Source organism: Notolabrus celidotus, chromosome 11 (assembly GCF_009762535.1).
Source record: "Notolabrus celidotus isolate fNotCel1 chromosome 11, fNotCel1.pri, whole genome shotgun sequence".
NCBI lineage: Eukaryota > Metazoa > Chordata > Actinopteri > Labriformes > Labridae > Notolabrus > Notolabrus celidotus.
The window spans coordinates 31,434,157-31,452,789 of NC_048282.1; the positions used below are offsets into that span (position 1 = coordinate 31,434,157).

At 42.3% G+C, this 18,633-nt stretch overlaps 2 long non-coding RNA genes across 2 annotated transcripts; both read left to right on the forward strand.

Annotated features, from left to right (window-relative positions):
• Nucleotides 1-3,658: 3,658 nt before the first annotated feature.
• On the forward strand, nt 3,659-8,110 carry LOC117821990. The gene is made up of 6 exons (XR_004633103.1): nt 3,659-3,796; nt 4,606-4,700; nt 4,844-4,877; nt 5,250-5,332; nt 7,854-7,915; nt 8,065-8,110. It is a non-coding gene; the product is annotated as an uncharacterized LOC117821990 (long non-coding RNA).
• A 6,736-nt stretch (nt 8,111-14,846) lies between these two features.
• On the forward strand, nt 14,847-16,266 carry LOC117821980. Its single transcript, XR_004633101.1, has 2 exons — nt 14,847-14,940; nt 15,197-16,266. It is a non-coding gene; the product is annotated as an uncharacterized LOC117821980 (long non-coding RNA).
• The last annotated feature ends 2,367 nt before the right edge of the window (nt 16,267-18,633 follow it).

The window sequence follows — 18,633 nt, forward strand, 5'->3', positions numbered from 1 at the left end:
AAGGTGAAATAAAAGTAATACAGAGATAAAATCTTCAATATACATAAAGCAGGGGTGTGAAACATGCGGCCCGTGGGCCAAAACTGGCCCGCCAGAGGTTGCAATCCGGCCCACAGAACGACTTTGCAAAATGAACAAATTACAGATTAGACATTAACTGCAATTTTTCAATAGAAGTAATTACTATTTTAAATTTGTCCTCTGGGGGTCGCATACAATCATAGTGCTGATGGAGCGCACCTGAACGGCACTTTTTCCCGGGACTTTTTTCTCAAAGTGAGAAAATATGACTTGCTGTTTGCATAATCCGGTTGAGATTCATTAAGTCTTGTTAGAGCACTGTAAGATGATCAACTAACTACTAACACTAGCACAACACCCCTGCATACAACACTGTCCAGCAAGCAAACGGTTCCTTTCGGAGCTGAGGGGTCCAGAATAGCCAACTTTACCTTCTTCATTATTATAATCTCTCTGCTCTTTTGCAGTAAAATTACACTCTGTGTCAGGTGAATTGGTAACCTGTTTGGTGTGTTTGCAGCAGGTTTCAGTGCTTAAAGAGTAAAATATTCTGCCCCACTATGAGACTCATCACAGAGAACTGTTTTTGTAGAAAGATAGTTCATTAAATGAACATTTTCAGCACATACTTGTACTTTTTTGCACTAAAACAAAAGGGAAAAATGTAGGGTTGTCGTTATTTATAGGTGATAATGTTATGATTTTACTGATCCGGCCCACTTCAGATCAACTTGGGCTATATGTGGCCCCTTAACTGAAATGAGTTTGACACCCCTGAGATAAAGCCTTTTAAGATAAAAGAGATGAAATAATTTAAATAGACTTTAGACTTTTAGGCTTTAGACTTTATTGTCCCCTTGGGGCCACAGCACCTTCTGCATTTCCACAGACATAGACATTCACGGAACTTACAATTCAAGCTCAACAAACTATCAACAAAGACATCAACACTCAAACAAACAAAGTGGTACAGCCCAATTTGATCTCAAGTGAGCCGAAACTGGGGGCACCCTTGGCCTAGTGGTCTAAGTGTGCACCCCATGCACAGAGGCTATAGCCCTCGTCACAGAGGTCTCAGGTTCGATTCCAGCCTCTGCCATTTACTGCATGTCCACCTGCACTATGTTTCATCAATCAATCAATCAATCAATCTTTATTTGTATAGCGCCAAATCACAACAAACGTTATCTCAAGACGCTTTTACAAACATAGGAGGTCTAGACCACACTATGTCAAATTATGAACAGAGACCCAACACCAAGACAGGGTAAGACTCAGTCTGACCCCACCTTAATCCATCATGAGCATTGCACATCGCAGTATTTAGCTAGTTACAGTGGTGAGGAAAAACTTCCTTTTAACAGGCAGAAACCTCAGGCAGAACCAGACTCATGTTAGACAGCCATCATGCCTCGACTGAGTTGGGTCTGGAAAGACAGATAGAGGGAAGTAAGAGAGAGAGGTGATAGTGATGAGACGAGTCGTAGAAGCTGTTGCCGCTGGAGTCCAGCACGTCCGTATCAGCTGGAGTCCAGATCGTCCACAGCAGGAGGACGTCTACGGCAGCTCAGAGGAATCTACGAGACAAGGGAGCTCAGGGACTCCAGAAAGGTCTATGGTTAGTTACTTTAATGGGACAGGCAGAGTTAAAGTAAGTGATGAGGGGGTTGGGGGGAAGAGGGTGAGCTAGGATCCCAGTGTGTCAGTGTGCCAGTTCCCCCGGCAGTCTAGGCCTATAGCAGCATGACAAAAGCTGGTCCAAGCCTGATCCAGCTTAACTATAAGCTTTATCAAAAAGGAAAGTTTTAAGTCTACTCTTAAAAGTGGAGAGGGTGTCTGCCTCCCGGACCCTGACTGGTAGATGATTCCAAAGGAGAGGGGCCTGATAACTGAAGGTTCTACCTCCCACACTACTTTTAGAGATTTTAGGTACAACTAGCAAGCCTGCATGTTGGGAGCGTAGAGTTCTAGAGGGGTAATAGGGCACTATGAGCTCTTTAAGATACGAGGGTGCCTGATTTTTAAGGGCTTTGTAGGTTAAAAGAAGGATTTTAAATTCTATTCTACATTTTATTGGGAGCCAGTGTAGAGAAGCTAGCACTGGAGAAATGTCTCTCTCATGTCTCTCTTCAGCTGTCCTGTCCATTAAAGGCGGAAATGCCCCAAAAATATTACTTTAAAAAAAAAGGGTGGGCCAGAACTGTAAAATCATAACATAATAACCTAAAACACAGTGTTGGAGCGCCATTCAGGTGCGCTCAATCAGCTGTTAATAGTTACTTTAATTGAAAAATTGCAGTTAATGACAGACCGGGTTGGAACCCAAGAACACCTCTCAATCAATGGAATATCCTCTGACCAAAGCTGCCTTTTTTCAGCAAATGTTGTTTATTATGCTCTATCATGAAATAATACATTGTGTAATCTGAAAGTGTTGAGCAGCTAAAAGCAAAATCAATTAGATAATCATGTTGGTTCAATAAAAGTCAACCTTCGAGGCATGTTTTATAATCAAAAACGTGAATGGGTGTTACCATGGAAGTCTGAGAGGCGACGAACTTCCGCATCAAGATAGTACACTGTAATGACTGAACACTTCGATGTGGAGGAGATTAGATCCAGAATTAAAAGCTACTTTCTTTAGTGAGTAAATAAAATGTTAAAAGGCCAAATTAAACATAATTAAAGATAAAACAAACAACAACAAAAACCCGCCGGTAGCTATTAGGGAAGCTTTATTACTGCTTATGTAAAGAGAATCTTCCAGAAGACTGTGAGCAGACTTCCTCTTTTACTCTTCACGTGGTCATTCATTAATAAAACCGCATGTAAAGCCTTTGGAACAGACTTAGAATACTGTATGAATATATATCTGCTTTATTAATTGAAACTATTAACCATATTGGTAAAGTATGAGAGAAAAACAAAGAAAACACTTCCGTCTGTTCTCTCTTCTTCCAGCTCTGCGCCTGTTTGTAAACATGCGTCACAACCACGTGATCCAATGTAGGTCTTTCGGGGGAGCGTCCAATCAGGAAACGGGGGTGTGTGCGTCTGGGCGTGGCCTTGGTCGTGTTGCTGCGAAAATGTCCATGGAGAGGGGTTTTTCATCAGTGCAGGGGACCACTGTGGATTTGATCCTAAATGTGGGGTGAATGGGAGGCTGTAGGAACGATGACGAAGAAGTAAACATAAAGGTGTGAGGTGTGTGTTGGGAAAGAGACGCTCTGGGTGAGTTATTCCTTATTCCTCTGAAAGCTGCTTATTTACATCCAAGCGCATGCTCCAGTAATTTTTACTCCATCATTTTTATGGATACAGGCTCTATTGTGGGCGGCAGGTTGTTCCCAGCAACATAAAGTACGTGCTTATTGTGTCTCTTATATTATTATTAACTTAAATGCTTTATTTGCTTCATGTTTAATACAACTATAAGAGATCTATTTCTTTTATTATAGGAGGCGAATAAGAATTACGCATGTCCGCAAATTTGATTAATGCGATGTAGTGCGCAGTTTCCAACCTCACCCGGAAATAAGCTTGGTATTTGCTCTCAGCTGTTCTCTTATAAAACATGTCTGAGCCTATATGAGGGCTCATTTTTTCCCTCTTGCGAGGTGTTCAGAGGAGCAGGAGGTGATGGAGAGGAGAGGTGTGCTGGAAGCTTGCTGCTGCTGCTGCTGCTGCAGGAGGATGTTGCGCACTTCAATTTACCTCAGGAGGAGTGAGTGCTGCGAGCATCCATGCGGTATTGCGTAGTCATGTTATTTATGAGGTACATGTTGTTATTCTCAGTTTGATCTTATTGTGTTTCTATTTCTAATCTGTTTGAATAACTTTAGACTTGATTAGACTTGTTTTAACTGTGATACATGGGGGTAGAGGGTTATTAGGTTAAGTGTAAAGTTGTATATGTAGACTTAGTTTATTTCTGCATTTGTGTTGTAAATACAAACTGCTTTATTATGCAACTTCTCTATGAGTTATATTCATCAAGCTTCTGTATCTTGTTGCTATTTCACCTGTCAGAGTCTTCCTGTGTTTAAGAATGTCCTATATACTGCGTGTTGCTTTTTCAGCCAAGCATATTTTATTCCCATTGTAACATATGCAAAATAAATGCAAATAAGTGCTTACTTCATTCAGTAGTTTATTGCTAAAAGGGCCTGGAGTGAGACTTATGTAATATTGTTTTTCTCAGTGTTTGTTTGCAAAAAATAGATTCTTTTTTATATTTGAAAAAGAAATGTTCCATATTTTTGTTAAAGGCTGACTTTTAGTAATTTTTCAAAACCCAAAGTGCATGCGCACGCTGTTCCTTGACTCAGCTCCATCCATCCAGAGGTTTCTATGTCATACGCACTTTTTATTCCTGATGTAAACAAACCCTCTTGGAGCAATTCTCAGATTTGACACAGGGTGGTGTCTTTCTGCAGTCTTACATCTTGTACTGAATGAAGCAGGAATAGTCAGAATAAGACAGATGTTTGATTGGGAAGTATTGATCCAACTGTATAGAATGTGGTCTAAACAGCTCTAAGTATGTCAATGAGTTTTCACTTTGTGCCTAAACTGTATTGACAGGAGGACCCGTATCATCCATCTGTTGTGCTCTGGAATCAAATGGCCTGCTATCCTTTTGAAGTAAAAACCCCAACATGACTGCAGTCAGCTGACCAGTAAGACAAATGTTCTTGCAAATGTTTGATTGAATGTGCTCTGGAGGAGAAAATAAAATGAGGAATAGCAATAAACAACACAGTAAAGCTTTGAAGGTGAAATTGTTTGCCTTCCAGATAAATATTTCTATTTCTCTTTTCAGGCAAACAAGGATTGCTTTCAACTTTGAGCGCAAGGTAAGAGCGGGTATACATCACAGAGAGCACATGCAGGAACATCCAGGAGGGACGGCACATCGCAGTAGCTGCTGTATCCTTATATTAAGTGTTTTTAAAAATTCAGAACCTGATTGGCGAGCTACGTTTTTGCACTTTTTTTAAGGTGTGGTTACTGGTATTTACACTAAACAGTGGAAATACTCTTAGTTTACAACTTAGTGTTATATCTGTACAAAGGTCAATTTTCTAAATCTTTGTTTCCAGACACAACATACCTGAAAAATGTGAATTTAATGTGTTATACATTTTAATGCCTCTTATACTAATGCCAACGATTCTCTCAGACACTGCCCAGAATGAAGCTTATGAAATCTCTCTTCTATCACACAGTGCGTGACGCTGGCACACACAGAGACCTCCCCAGAGAGAGAGAGAGCCTGTTTCTATTCCCCTGAGTGGCAACTGCAAAACAGGTAACAACAAAAACTATTACTGTTTACATGAAGCACTCTCAAATATATAATACTGTTTTTGTTTTTTTTTACTAAATGCATGTGTGGGTGCATAAAGGAACTCAACCCATTGTTCCCATTAAGGCCAAAAAACAATATGAATGGAGCTGACGTGGCAGCTTTCCAAGGGAGAGATTAAGGTTTAGGAAGTGGAACAGGCATGGCTGATAAATGACATGGCTAAAATTAACACACTGCCCACTGGCTGAGGTGCATAAATAGCAGACAGGAAGGACCGGCACAACTCTTGGATGTATCATGGTGGCTGTAGCATGTCTCCTGCAGTGTAAACACAAAAGCACTGTCACAGTAAACACTGCTGTTCTCGTAAGAGGCTACAGGCTGTCGACAGAGCAGGAATATACAGCGTGTTATTATTAGAGCTCAGCTACTTAAAGCATTCTCTTACAAGGCTTGTTGAATACATCAAGTGTTTGATTTATTATGATTAGTAGTAGTAGTTTGGCTTATATAACCCCAGCACTATCATCACCACAACCACCCAACCCCACCCCCTGAAAAATGCAGAGAAGATAAGAGATAAGATATTACTTTATTGATCCCCAGGGGGGAAATTCAGTTGTTACAGCAACCCAGACATAAATACAATCAAGAAGAAGTTTCAATAAGTACAATAAAATAAAGATAAAATACAATTTAGATGTATACAATGTTGCAAATGGAATTTAGATTAAATAGCAGTAATTACAGGCAGTATTGAAAATGATTCCATCGTGACAGGTTGACATGGTGTGATGATTATAGTTGGTAATGACAGATTAGCAATAAATAAAAATAAATATGGGTATGTAATATGACCGTGAGTTGTAGTAAACAATAATAATGTAATAGAAGCATATATTGTTGCATTAAATTGCATAAAAGTTATAATTTTAGGGAACATTTTTCATCCAAAACAAGTCAAAAACAAGAGTTTGAAATTGTTCCAAGCAATAATTGGTTTAGCCTCTGTTTCATATTTGTGTGTCTCTCTCTGCATGATTAATGTCTCTTTTAAAATATACAAAGGAAAAAATCACATCCTTGAGTCTTTGCCAGAGCTATTTCGCAACTTTCCCCATTAATTTGCAGCTTTACTTTGAATCAGTCTTTTCGGTTGTTTTTATTTTAATAACTGTTCCCTCTAGTTTAATCTAATTTCAAAAATCCTCTGTGTGCAGCGAGGAAGTCATCTTTTGTGCTTTAAAGCATCTAGATTACATAATTTTAGAGCACGTAAACGTATAGATAGTGCAAGTTGGTTTACAAGTAATACACTGCAAAAGTACTTCATTTATGCCCTCTTTTTAGCAGGAGAAGTAGCACCAAACACCGTCAAGTGCTCTACTAGAACTCCTATTTCTAGCTGTTACCGTGGTCCTCTACGCATAGAACTGCACATATAGACCAAGGACATCTTCATTCGCGCACAGCACATAGATCTCAGTCCTCCAAATCGATATCCTCAGCATCTACCAGTGTGCTGGGAGCAAACATGCTCTGATCCCTCAGATCCCTTACATTTGCCATACAGCTGCAGGGTGAAAGCTGATTCTTTTACCGATGCTCTCCTTTTCTTGCTCCTGTAAGGTGAAGCTGAGGGCTCCATATCCCTTGGCTCCGGTGGGGAATTAGGACATCACGAGCTATGAATGCTGCAGGCAAGAAAATTTACAGCAGCATGAAACGTTAGATGGAAAACTAGCCTTGTAACTGAAGGATAATTGAAAATGTGATACTTTACAATAAGGGTTATGGGTGGTGCTTTAATAGCTCAAGTAAGCCTTTTGAAAAAGTGATGTAAAAGTGCAAGGTCTCGGCGGTCAGTGAGGCTGCATTGCAGCATGAAAAACATTCTTTAAACATATTCCTGTGCACTTTTACTTTTGAGTCCGTGCCCAAAAATTATCATAGTTGGAATAAACGCCGTCCCCTGTGGAAGCGTTCTTCCAAGTTTTTAAGGTGCATGAATAATTCATGAAGGAACTTGTTGAATGAGAACACTGTCACATATCTCTGTAATAAATAGGTGCAGCAGTGGTGAGCTGACAAACACAGGAACTTTGTTTACCTTTTGTTGAGCTGAGACAAAGCTGTTATTTCAGCTTAGCATATAAAAGAGACTCTATGCTTCAGATATGCAGACGGACCTAATAAGCACAGCCTTGTTGAGAACAGACAAGCTCATAAAAGAGACACAGCCCAGCTTGTTCCTCTTTGTGCCGGCTGGACATTGTCTGCAGTGTTGTCGCCGTATATACAACACAAATGAGCTAATTTAACTTTATAAATAACCTGGTTTAAAATCGACATGTAGAAATAATCCAAACACTGGAGAAAGGTTTCTTATTTTTGTTCATGTGGATCAGTCTTGTTTTAAAATTCATACCTTAAATAACCAAGTGCCTGTTTCCCTTAATACCATTCCCTCACCCTAACCACCACTCCGTCCGTCCGTCCTTCTCCTCTCCCTGTGTTACAGTGTTTGTAGCATTACCCCTGAGATGCCGGCTGAAGCAATCACAAGGCTGTAGAGCCACACAGGTCAGCCACAGTGTCTTGTTTGATTCACATTTCTTTTGACTGAAGTTCCTGTAAAAAAGAGATCCATCAACGCTTGTTGACTGCGAGCGCTGTATGCTTTGGTTTTTGCACTCTAAGACGGTTTTTCTTCTCTTTTTATCTCCTCACAGCTCCATTGTCTGAATTACATAACAAATGAAGATTCATCTGATCAAGGTATGTGAACAATCAGATAAGTCTACAAAGAGCTACATTCTTAAAATAAACAGTGCCGGCTTTTTGACTGAACCAAAACAGACTATTTATAAGACAGGGACACAGTGTTTTTTAAAGAGACAGCTACACCCTGGGGTTAATACAGTTGCATAAATATTACACTCATTATATTAGTTTAGAGCACTTTTATTTCATCTTTCAGTCTAGCGAGGTTAATGATTACTCAATCTGGACAACAGTTGGGTTAAAAAAAACGAGGATAAAGCAGTTTCCTATGAGGCTGAGTTGTGGTAGGAAGTACCCAGAAATGAAAAAGGAAGTACATGTGGTCTGCCTGTTCTTGATGAAGTGTCAGAATGTGGTTGTGATAGCCAGTCACATCATAGTATATATATGTTCAGACACCTCCTTGTATCTGGAGGCAGAAAAGTAGTAAGATGTCTACCCAGCATGTATCACATTACATGTTTCTGTTAAACAGCCTATAGTTATTGTAAGTGATCTAACAATGAAAACCCGTCCGTCTATGAAGTACTCATTTTTATGCAGATTCAGATCAAGGTGGAATCCCTTTTTAAAGCGTATTTAAGAAGCCAAAAGACCATCTCCATGCTTATGCAACTGATACACAAGCTGGTGATGTGCCTTTAAAACCAGTGGGTTGTCAGGTGATCGAGGAGGCTCAGTCCGCTCAGCCTCACAGACGTAGGAGCCAGAGTGCGTCTTTAGCTGAGAGCAGAGAGGAGAGCAGCCGGGAGAGAGAAACAGAGAGAAAAAGAGACCCAATTAGAAGGGGACACGGGGGGAAATGGGGACACGGCAGCGTCACAGAGTTGGGGACAGGGAGCCATGGTGGTGGTGGTGGTGGTAGGGTCCCTTTAACTGCACTCTGCTTATGCTCTCTTGCCCTGTGTGGCAGCTAGCAAGTGTGTGTGTGTGTGTATCTGGCTCAGCTTGATCAAGAAGTTGCCTTGTGTAGCCACAACAGTGGTATAAAAGCTCAGAGAATTAGGTGCTGCGTCACACTGGGGAAGAGGACTAGCGTGATCATGCGCGCATGTGCACAACTGTACATGCGCGTGCACGAGGCTTGTGCTCTGCCTCTGTGTATATGTGTTAGATCGAAGTAGCAGTCTTAATAGCAGTTCTGCTGTTGCAACAAGATGAAAATAAAGAGTGCGTGTTTTTAGAGGCAGGCAGAAAGAGGGAGAGGGAAAGAGAAGGAGAGGGAGATGCAGAGAGGGGAGGGAGAGCAAGTCAGAGAGTGAGGGAGAGAGATTTTGGATTAGTTGCTACGTCACTTTTTCATGTCAGGAGAAACAGAAGCCGAGATAACAGAAGCCCAGAGTCATCGAGTTTTCCACCTGAAGTGGACACAATGGTTTCGGACAACCTCGAACCTCGCTTTCTCCTCCTCTTCCTCTTCCTCCTTGGTAGTTTTGATCTGCTCTGCCTGTCGCTATTATATATCTATGTGTGTGTGTGTGTGTGTGCGTGCGTCTGCTTGTTGTGTGTACTTCTTGTGAGCTGATATTGGGAGCTTCATCGTGGATGTTGGGAGACGTACCACAGCTTCTTTGGGTGTTGTTTTGATTGCATGGTAAGGTGTGTGTCGGTGGGCAGAAGTGCGACAAAGGGGTTAACTAAAGAATATTCTGGAGGCTTGTTAATATCACACTGAAGCTCAGTCTGGAATGTTTTGCAGAGAATTATTGAGGAATTTGACCATCGCTGTTTGCCACCTTAAAGAAGACGGATGCTTACGTTTGTGCAGATAGGTGAATACAATCATGCATGGTGTCGACTGACCGGTGATGAACAGAATTATTCCCTCATATAGAAGATGCAGCCAGGTGGCCGGTACAGCAACCTATAGAAGGGACTGATTGTTTGTTGTTGAATCCAGGAAAGAGGGGGTAATTGTTCCATCCTTACATACGTACATACATGTGTCTGTGTTCGAAGTGCTGACAGCCGGCCTGCTCGTCCGGGTTAACTCTTGATGGAGGTAAAGCATGGAGAGAGCTGGTTAGCATCCAGCTGTACGCTGCTTTCAGACAACATATCGGCTGTGTGTCTGTGGCCGGTGGCACTTAAGTCATGTGATTTGTTTTCATCCTCCAGGGCCGCTGGGATTTGCCGAAACTCTTCCCAGGATACATTTGTTTCTGCGTAGTTAGGAGGGACAGATAGGGTGACGCAGACACTTCTGGGTTGGACTTCTGCACAACCAGTACACAGCTTGTGTCTCTCTTTCTCTCTCTGTCTCTCTCTCTTGGAGAAACGGAGCAAGAAGGGGGTAAATGTCATGGCTCGGGATCAGAGAGACCGAGAGGAAAAAGGATGAGGGAGAAGAAAGCGAGATAAGTTGTTTACCTTGCTCTCTTGGTGATTCTTCTTTGGCTCCTGTCCAGTCCACATCCACTGGACCTCCTAAAGCTGCTGCATCACAGGCCATCGTGCCAAAGCTCGCTTCTCATTGGATGGGTGGAGCTCCCCTGGCTCCTCAAACTGCACAGCAGCTCTTTATTGGCTTAGACCAAGCAAGCAGCTGGAGTTCAACATCTGATTGGTTTAAATGGTCTCCAACACAAAGCTCTCTCATGGTTGCAGAAACAATCGCCTTGGATACATGGGAGCCATGTGTGTTTACGGGGGTCGACTTGTCGTGCGGTGGTTGGTTTAACGGCCGGCTGAGGGTGTGTGTGAATGATGATTGTATCGTGTTTCGTCTGTAGCTTCAGTTCGCCTGTAAGTGATGAATCAGTCATGTTTTTACAGAGAACGACGCTGCCTTCGTTTCTTTAATGAGGTGATTCGAAATACATTTATTGACTAGCTGATTCTGACATTTCCATAAATACCTTCCTCTTGTGATGCAGTGGGTGAACCTTCGGCTTTGCTAGCATACAATTGTGGAGGTAGCATAACATAAGAAGTACAGCAAGAGGAGCTATGAGATGTTTGCTAAGACAAAGAAGGGAGCAGCAGTGTAAGGTATCGTAGCTAAGCTGGGTGTGTGTGACTCCTTTGAAAAGATGTTTTAACGACTGGAGAAAATGATGGTTTTTAATGTCTGCATGCCTTCATGTTGAATTCCCTGTTTGTCTGTGAAAGCACTCCTAAGAAACAGTTAAGCTATTCCTAGAATAACACAACTTAACAATGCCACGTTCAGGTACGCTCCTGTTTTTGCTCTCCACAGTGACGTATGTTGTCCTTTCTGTGTAATCATATGAGACTTTCAGTCCTGTAAAGTGTCCTCTGGCCTTTCTGTCCACTCTGAACCAGCAGTGACCGAGACCTGCTCAGCATCTCCTGCGTAGCGTGCAGTGCATGCCTGACACTCTGATACCTGCGACCGCATAAAGGATTTAAACCCTAAGACAAGAGAGATTTTCTTGCTCTCCCGGCTGGAGGTCCAACACCTGAAAGATCCCGTATTTCTAAGATGATGCAAGAGCGTGTGTCCCTGCCTCTGGTCTGGTCTGCATTGCAGCCCTGGCTTCCACAGTCAGCGTCTCTTTCTCTCTCTTTTTCTGTTTGCTCCGGCTCTCTTGTTTGAAATGTGCTGATAGTACTACATACTGGATGTACTGTAGCTGCCTCTGTGCTCTTCCTTTTGTGAAGCGAAGAGGATTCTTAGCATTGAGGCTGAAGCTGGGTTCTTTTCTCGTGACAGGGCTAACACTTTGACTCCAATTGTGCCGGGCTCAAACTGCAGGAGTGTTGGAATGATTTCTCCATTATTTGCTGCTCCCGTCAATCGGAAGAGTCCAGTTTCAGCGCTATGTCCAGACCATTATTTGGATCATATTGTCTGGTAAAGTGAGGGCCTTACAGACCTGCAGCTTGTTGCACCAGCTGGTTGTAAGCTCAAACGTAGCCTAGGTTGAACGTAATTTCTCCTTTTAGGATGGAGTTTACTCTCTACTAACGTTTTGGACGTTGCGCCAGCTGAGATAGTGCCAACGTAAGCCTAAGTACATCTTAATTCTTACACTCTGCTCCTAGTTGGTGTAAAGTCCTCAGTATACCATCGTTGTTTTGAAAGGTGGGATGATTTGGAGGATGAAGAGATACATGATGAGGGTTCTCCCAGCTTTATTACGTCGGCAACGCATCATCCATGAGCGGTGAAGACAATTGTGGTGTGTGTTACTTTGTTACTTTGTCACTGACACTACACACACCATAGAGTAAGAATTTAGGCTATAGTTATCACCTTACTATGATACTTTATCATACTTACATACCTTTGTGTTGTTGTTCTGCAACAGTAGCGGCAGTTGGTGGAAGTTTGTTTCAGCTGTTGGTCATTTCCGAGTTATCTATGCAGTCTATGGTTACTAGTCTTCCTCTGATTGGCTGCTGGAAGTGTACACGTCATATCTGCGACAATGTTTTGGTTAGTTTGGACCAAGCGGCAACCTTACGAGTCTTCCAATGAGAGGCACAGCTGACTTGATTGGCAGGCGGGAACACTGTAGCTATTGGCTAGGAGGCTCAAAGCCCGCCGCTTTACGTCGACAGCAGCAATATGGCTCCCACCAACGATTGGCTTCAAAGCAGCGCTTCAGAAACAGATGGGTGAAGTCACGGACACTACGTCCATATTTTATCTGCGATAATGTTTTGGTTAGTTTGGACCAAGCAGCAACCTCCGGTCTAAAAATATGAGTCCAATGTGGAAGTGCTAAAAACTGCAGTTCATCGAGGATCCGCTTGAGGCTGGCTCAGGAAGTACAAGAAACCACATACACACCAATTCAAAAAAGCCGATCTTTACAGCAGAAATAAACATGTTTACAGTCTGGTACAAAAGACAAGTGTAGTCTGGATAGCTCATGTCTCGATCAGCACACACTGAGATTACGAGTCTTCCAATGAGAGGCACAGCTGACTTGATTGACAGGCGGGGACACTGTAGCTGTTGGCTAGGAGGCTCAAAGCCCGCCTCTTTACGTCACGATCACTCGACAGCAGCAATGTCTCCCACGGACGATTGGCTTCAAAACAGAGCTTCAGAAACAGATCGGTGACGTCACGGATACTACGTCCATATTTTATGCAGTCTATGGTTTGGACGTTACGGTCTACTAGTTAAGATAAACCTTATGTCTCAGTGGTGCAACCAAACTATGACACAACTTACGTTACAAACAAGCTAGTTTCAACGTTTGGTTTGGTGTGGACTTCACACCCTAACTTAGGACAGGTCTTATACCTTCTGAATGGACTCACATGGTGCATCCTGATGATCACAATACTGCTTGATATTGAGGATTTATAATCTTGATGATAGTCTATACTTTTCGAGCCGCTGATAGTGTTTCAAAACAACCGTGAACACTCTCGCTGCTCATGCTAACGTTAGCTAGCATGCCCCTGTTTACAGAAATCAAACATGCACAGCTTCACCTCCGCTTGTTGCTGACGAGCCTCTCCAAACACTCTTAGGAAGACTTGTTTTGCGCTCTGATTTTGTTTCTTCGGTTTGTTGCAGTCGTTGTTTTTTTTGTCACATCTCCTTCCTCGTGAGATGTTTTGAGAAAGCATGAGCGTACATGAAGTTGTATGTTGCCTTTATCCTTTAGAAAGTTACTGCATGTGTACTTATTGTCATATCTTATGTGCATGAGGAAGATTACATGGATTAGATGACGTTTCTGCGCATGTGTTTGATGCATCCTGATTTTTTAATTTAAATTGCAGCCTTGTGTTCGAGGCTACACTTGAACACAAGGTGTGAAAGTGAGTGTTAAAGCTTTCCTATACACAGATTATTCCTGATGTTTATTTTTAAAACAATCCCTTGTACTTTGAAGCAGCAGAAGTCTCTCACAATGAGTTTAAAGTGCATGTTTCAGCACAGTTCCCTCACACAGTTCTTTAAACTGCTGGTATTATATTTCTATTTCCTTGTAAACAATGACCACTGTGAAGATATTCAGCCCCACGGATTTCCCCAGGGTGCTTCACAGCTCCTTCCTGATTCCACCGCTGACCGCTCTCCAAAGGCCTCCTGTCCCTTTAAATCTTTTATAAGCATTACACAACAGGTCCAGTGGCACACAAGCAACAAACAACCCGAAAAAAGAAAACTGACGGGGTTGGGTTGAGCCAGCCAGGCGGAGGAACCAGACACCTACGGACAGACAGGCCTTCTGATCAGAGCCGTCACTGTGGCTACAGCGCAAACGAACTCACACACACATACAAAGCTTTACACACGCTCACACACAAGCAGCCCAGACAGAAAAAAAATGGCTTAGCCTGCTGCATCTGAAGCCTGATAAGGACTTGTAAGGGCTGTGGGGATTTTGTCCTTCCTCTCAATGTGGAAATCAAAGTCGTACGTGTCTGATGTTTTCAGGCTGGGGAGAAGCTTCCTCAGATTTGTCTTGAATCAGCCACGAGAGCTGTAGTATTCAAGGGAGTTGTTGTTGTAAACATAAAGAAATGAAGGGGTGTGTGTGCGGAGGGAAAGCGGGTTTTAACGCCAAACAGTGAAGCGGTCGTTTCACCTTTGTGCAAAAAAGTCAAAGCAGGAGGAAAATTCGATTTTAGAAAGGGTTGAGTTGTTTTGTACTTAGTTGAAGGACTTGGCAACCAGTCAGTGAACTGGCCACTACCTGTACTTGCCCCACCCTCTCAGTGTATTCTAACTGAGTGTCTGCGTCAGGGCTCTCGATGCCAGCGATTGACTGCCACTTCCTTGCTTTTTCCCCGTTGCAGAGGCTGGAGAGAAACATGACAACGTCCATCTTACCGTTCTGGCGTTCAGCGAGAGAGAGGACTCATCGAGGTCTGTCTGCAGAGAGCTGCAGGTGAGCCTGTAACACACACACACAAACACAAACACACACACTGACACTGTTTTGTGTGTCTGTTCTTGTTTGGCCCTTAACACATCCACGAAGCTTGGATCAAGTATCAGATCAGTGGTGTAGGCGTGTTGGAGAGAAATAGATTGAGACACAGAGAAAGAGAGAGAGAGAGAAAGGGAGAGAGAGAGAGGTGTTCTGGTGCTTTCTCAGTGGTTTTCCATTTCATCTTCCTCTCTCTCTCTCTCTTCATCTGCAGCCATTTCTGGTCTGAAACAGGGCAATGGATCAAACTTCTTCCTGGCCATGAGCATGACTCTAAAGTGTCCCAGAGTGCTTCATGTTTTTCGAGGTCTCCGACAAGCCTCAAAGATGCTGTCAGTCTCTGGAACATCATCACATCGGCCCAGTCAGAGACAAAGTAGAGACAGAATACATTTAAAGCTTACGCTGCACAACTCGAAGTTACTGGCATGCATCAGCACAAGGAGACCAATGAGACTCTATTTAAGAGCAGCTAATTGCTCTATTTGCATATGATGTGGCCTCCAGAGGAAGCCGAATGTAAGCCCTCTTCAGACAGGATTGGTGTTCCTCTGTGGACCTTCACTTATTTGTAATAATTGCAGCAGTGGTCTGCAATTTCAAATCTGTGCCAATCTTCTGAGTCCTAATTTGTTGAATTAGAATTCGACTGAAAATCACCTCCCGTGTTTTTACCAAAGACACTTGTTCGAACGCTTTGAACACATTCAGGGGAAATGTTCAAGAGACCGGTCTCACTAATGGAAGAGCAACCTCAAACTCTAATAGCTTCTTCACAGTTATAATACTAAGAGTTCAGAGGAGTCTGAAAATCAGATTCATGAGATAATGATTGTAGAAATGAGGACAAGACAGACCTCACTTCCTGTGCAAATGTTCCAAATGTTATTGTAATATTAGACCTGTAGGAACAGTAGACTTCATCAACAACAACAGCATTTGTCTCTTCCGTTTCAGACATATTTAAAGGTACAGTGGGTAGTTTTTAACATCTTTTACTCTTGTAGTTGTCCTCCCCAAAATAATTTGCACAGATCAACGTTTTTTAAGGTGAAAACTTTACAAATCGAGGATCACATTTATCATGCGTCACAGGAGCTTCTTGTCCTCTTAGGCCACCGTTGCTTCACCAACTGTAGGGGTGAGCAGGGGAGCGCTTCAACCTGGAATCTGACTACTAGATATTGCTAAATACTCCCACTTGTTCACACTGTACCTTTAAGTAAACTTTACACACTGAAGTGTAATATTTACCATATAAAAGATTTCTGTGAACCAATGAAACACATATTTCTGTGATACTTTTGTGGGGTTTTGAAAATGCATAACTGAATATGCAAACAAGGCAGGTGGTGTTCAGTTTCTACATTTCATACTATGACTTGCTATCAAGTCTTGTCTTACTCATGTCTCATGTCTTACTCTTTGTTGGTTCTCCTATTCTTTTATCATTTCAGCAGGCTAATTGCTGTTAATAACTAAAGTTCCTATGGAATAATATGTACAATCTGTTCACTTCATTCTTCCTGTAGCATGGGAGTCGAACCAGTGATCCCCAAAAGGGCCCCAAAACGTACTATCATTACAGTTAACATGTAATCAAGCTGAATAACTCTGTATGTGATGCATTAAGTTCTTGCACAGTAATTAGATGGACAACAACAAATGCCACGTAAAGGATGGGACTTTAGAGGGCTGGCTGCATGGCCACACGTCACAGGGATCCTGTGTTACTGCATCCGTCACACAATTTGACCTTTTTTAAAAAATAAGTCCATCAATCAAAACATTACAGGCTGTACATTATTTTTTCTCAGAGCTACTACTACTAAAACAACTTCTACTATTACTACTTCTACTACTACTACTACTACTTCTACTACTACTACTACTACTACAATCAATCAATCAATCAATCAATCAATCAATCTTTATTTGTATAGCGCCAAATCACAACAAGCGTTATCTCAAGGAACTTTTACAAACATAGGAGGTCTAGACCGCTCTATGTCAAATTATGAACAGAGACCCAACTTCAAGACAGGGTAAGACTCAGTCTGACCCCACCTTAATCCATCATGAGCATTGCACATCGCAGTATTTAGCTAGTTACAGTGGTGAGGAAAAACTTCCTTTTAACAGGCAGAAACCTCAGGCAGAACCAGACTCATGTTAGACAGCCATCATGCCTCGACCGAGTTGGGTCTGGAAAGACAGATAGAGGGGAGTAAGAGAGAGAGGTGATAGTGATGAGACGAGTAGTAGAAGTTGTTGCCGCTGGAGTCCAGCACGTCCGTATCAGCTGGAGCAGCAGGAGGACGTCTACGGCAGCTCAGAGGAATCTACGAGACAATGGAGCTCAGGGCCTCCAGAAAGGTCTATGGTTAGTAACTTTAATGGGACAAGCAGAGTTAAAGTAAGTGATGAAGGGGTTGGGGGGAAGAGGGTGAGCTAGGATCCCAGTGTCAGTGCGCCAGTTCCCCCGGCAGTCTAAGCCTATAGCAGCATAACAAAAGCTGGTCCAAGCCTGAGCCAGCTCTAACTATTAGCTTTATTAAAAAGGAAAGTTTTAAGCCTACTCTTAAAAGTGGGGAGGGTGTCTGCCTCCCGGACTCTGACTGGTAGATGATTCCAAAGGAGAGGGGCCTGGTAACTGAAGGTTCTACCTCCCATACTACTTTTACTACTATTACTATTACTACTTCTACTGCTAGTAGAAGACAAAAACAAAAACTACTACTAATATAACTTTGGGTGTCCAAAAACGTTTATACAGTCGATCTGAAGAACAGCATTGTTTTTTAATACTCTATCAATTCATAAAAGACACTATTTTTAGTAGTTTAAGTACATAAACTTTTTAATTTTTGTACTGACATCACCAAGAGCCCTTGTTTTGCTTAGAATGAACAAAAAACAGGACTCTGACACAAAGACTGCAATAAATACCAGCTCATATTAAAAAGTTTACTTTATTCACTCGTATTACAGGCAGATTGTTTTTATACCAAGATTTTGTTTCAATAGATTTTTTTTTTAATTGCAGTTTGTGGTCTTGTATGTTTGCACTACATATAATTGTAACCCCTGTGTCGTGATTTGTTTGGCATTAGCAGACTCTTACCATGCACTGCCAAAAAAACAAGAACTTCTCTTTGTGTACAAGTTACAGTATTTTAACTACCATTCAAATATCTTTCTTTTTCCATTATTCCTAAGTTGCAGTTTTGGTTAAGCCTTTGAGGAAGTACAGGTCATGTTTCATCTACTTCTATGGAGAATCACTTCATCTTGTTTCTCCAAAGCTAAAATCTCTACCTGAGTTACCTCACTATTTCCAGCTAACACTTCTATTCCCCGTTCTGTTTTAGGCCATATATTGGTCATAGCACTGAAGGACACCCTTTCTCAGAAGTTCCCCCCTTGGAAGCTGGCTTCAGATGGTGGCTTAGAGTAATGTCATCTATCTAGCACCATTTGAAATCAGTGTTCTTGGGGCGGGAAGTGTGTTTCACTAGCAAACAGCTGTGGAGTGTGACAGGACGTGAGCAGAGAAACAGGAGAAAGACAAGAGACGACCTCACCTGCAGAGACTCGCTCCCCGGAGCAGCATCCACCCGTCTGTTCGGACAGCTCCGGCTCTTTGTCCTC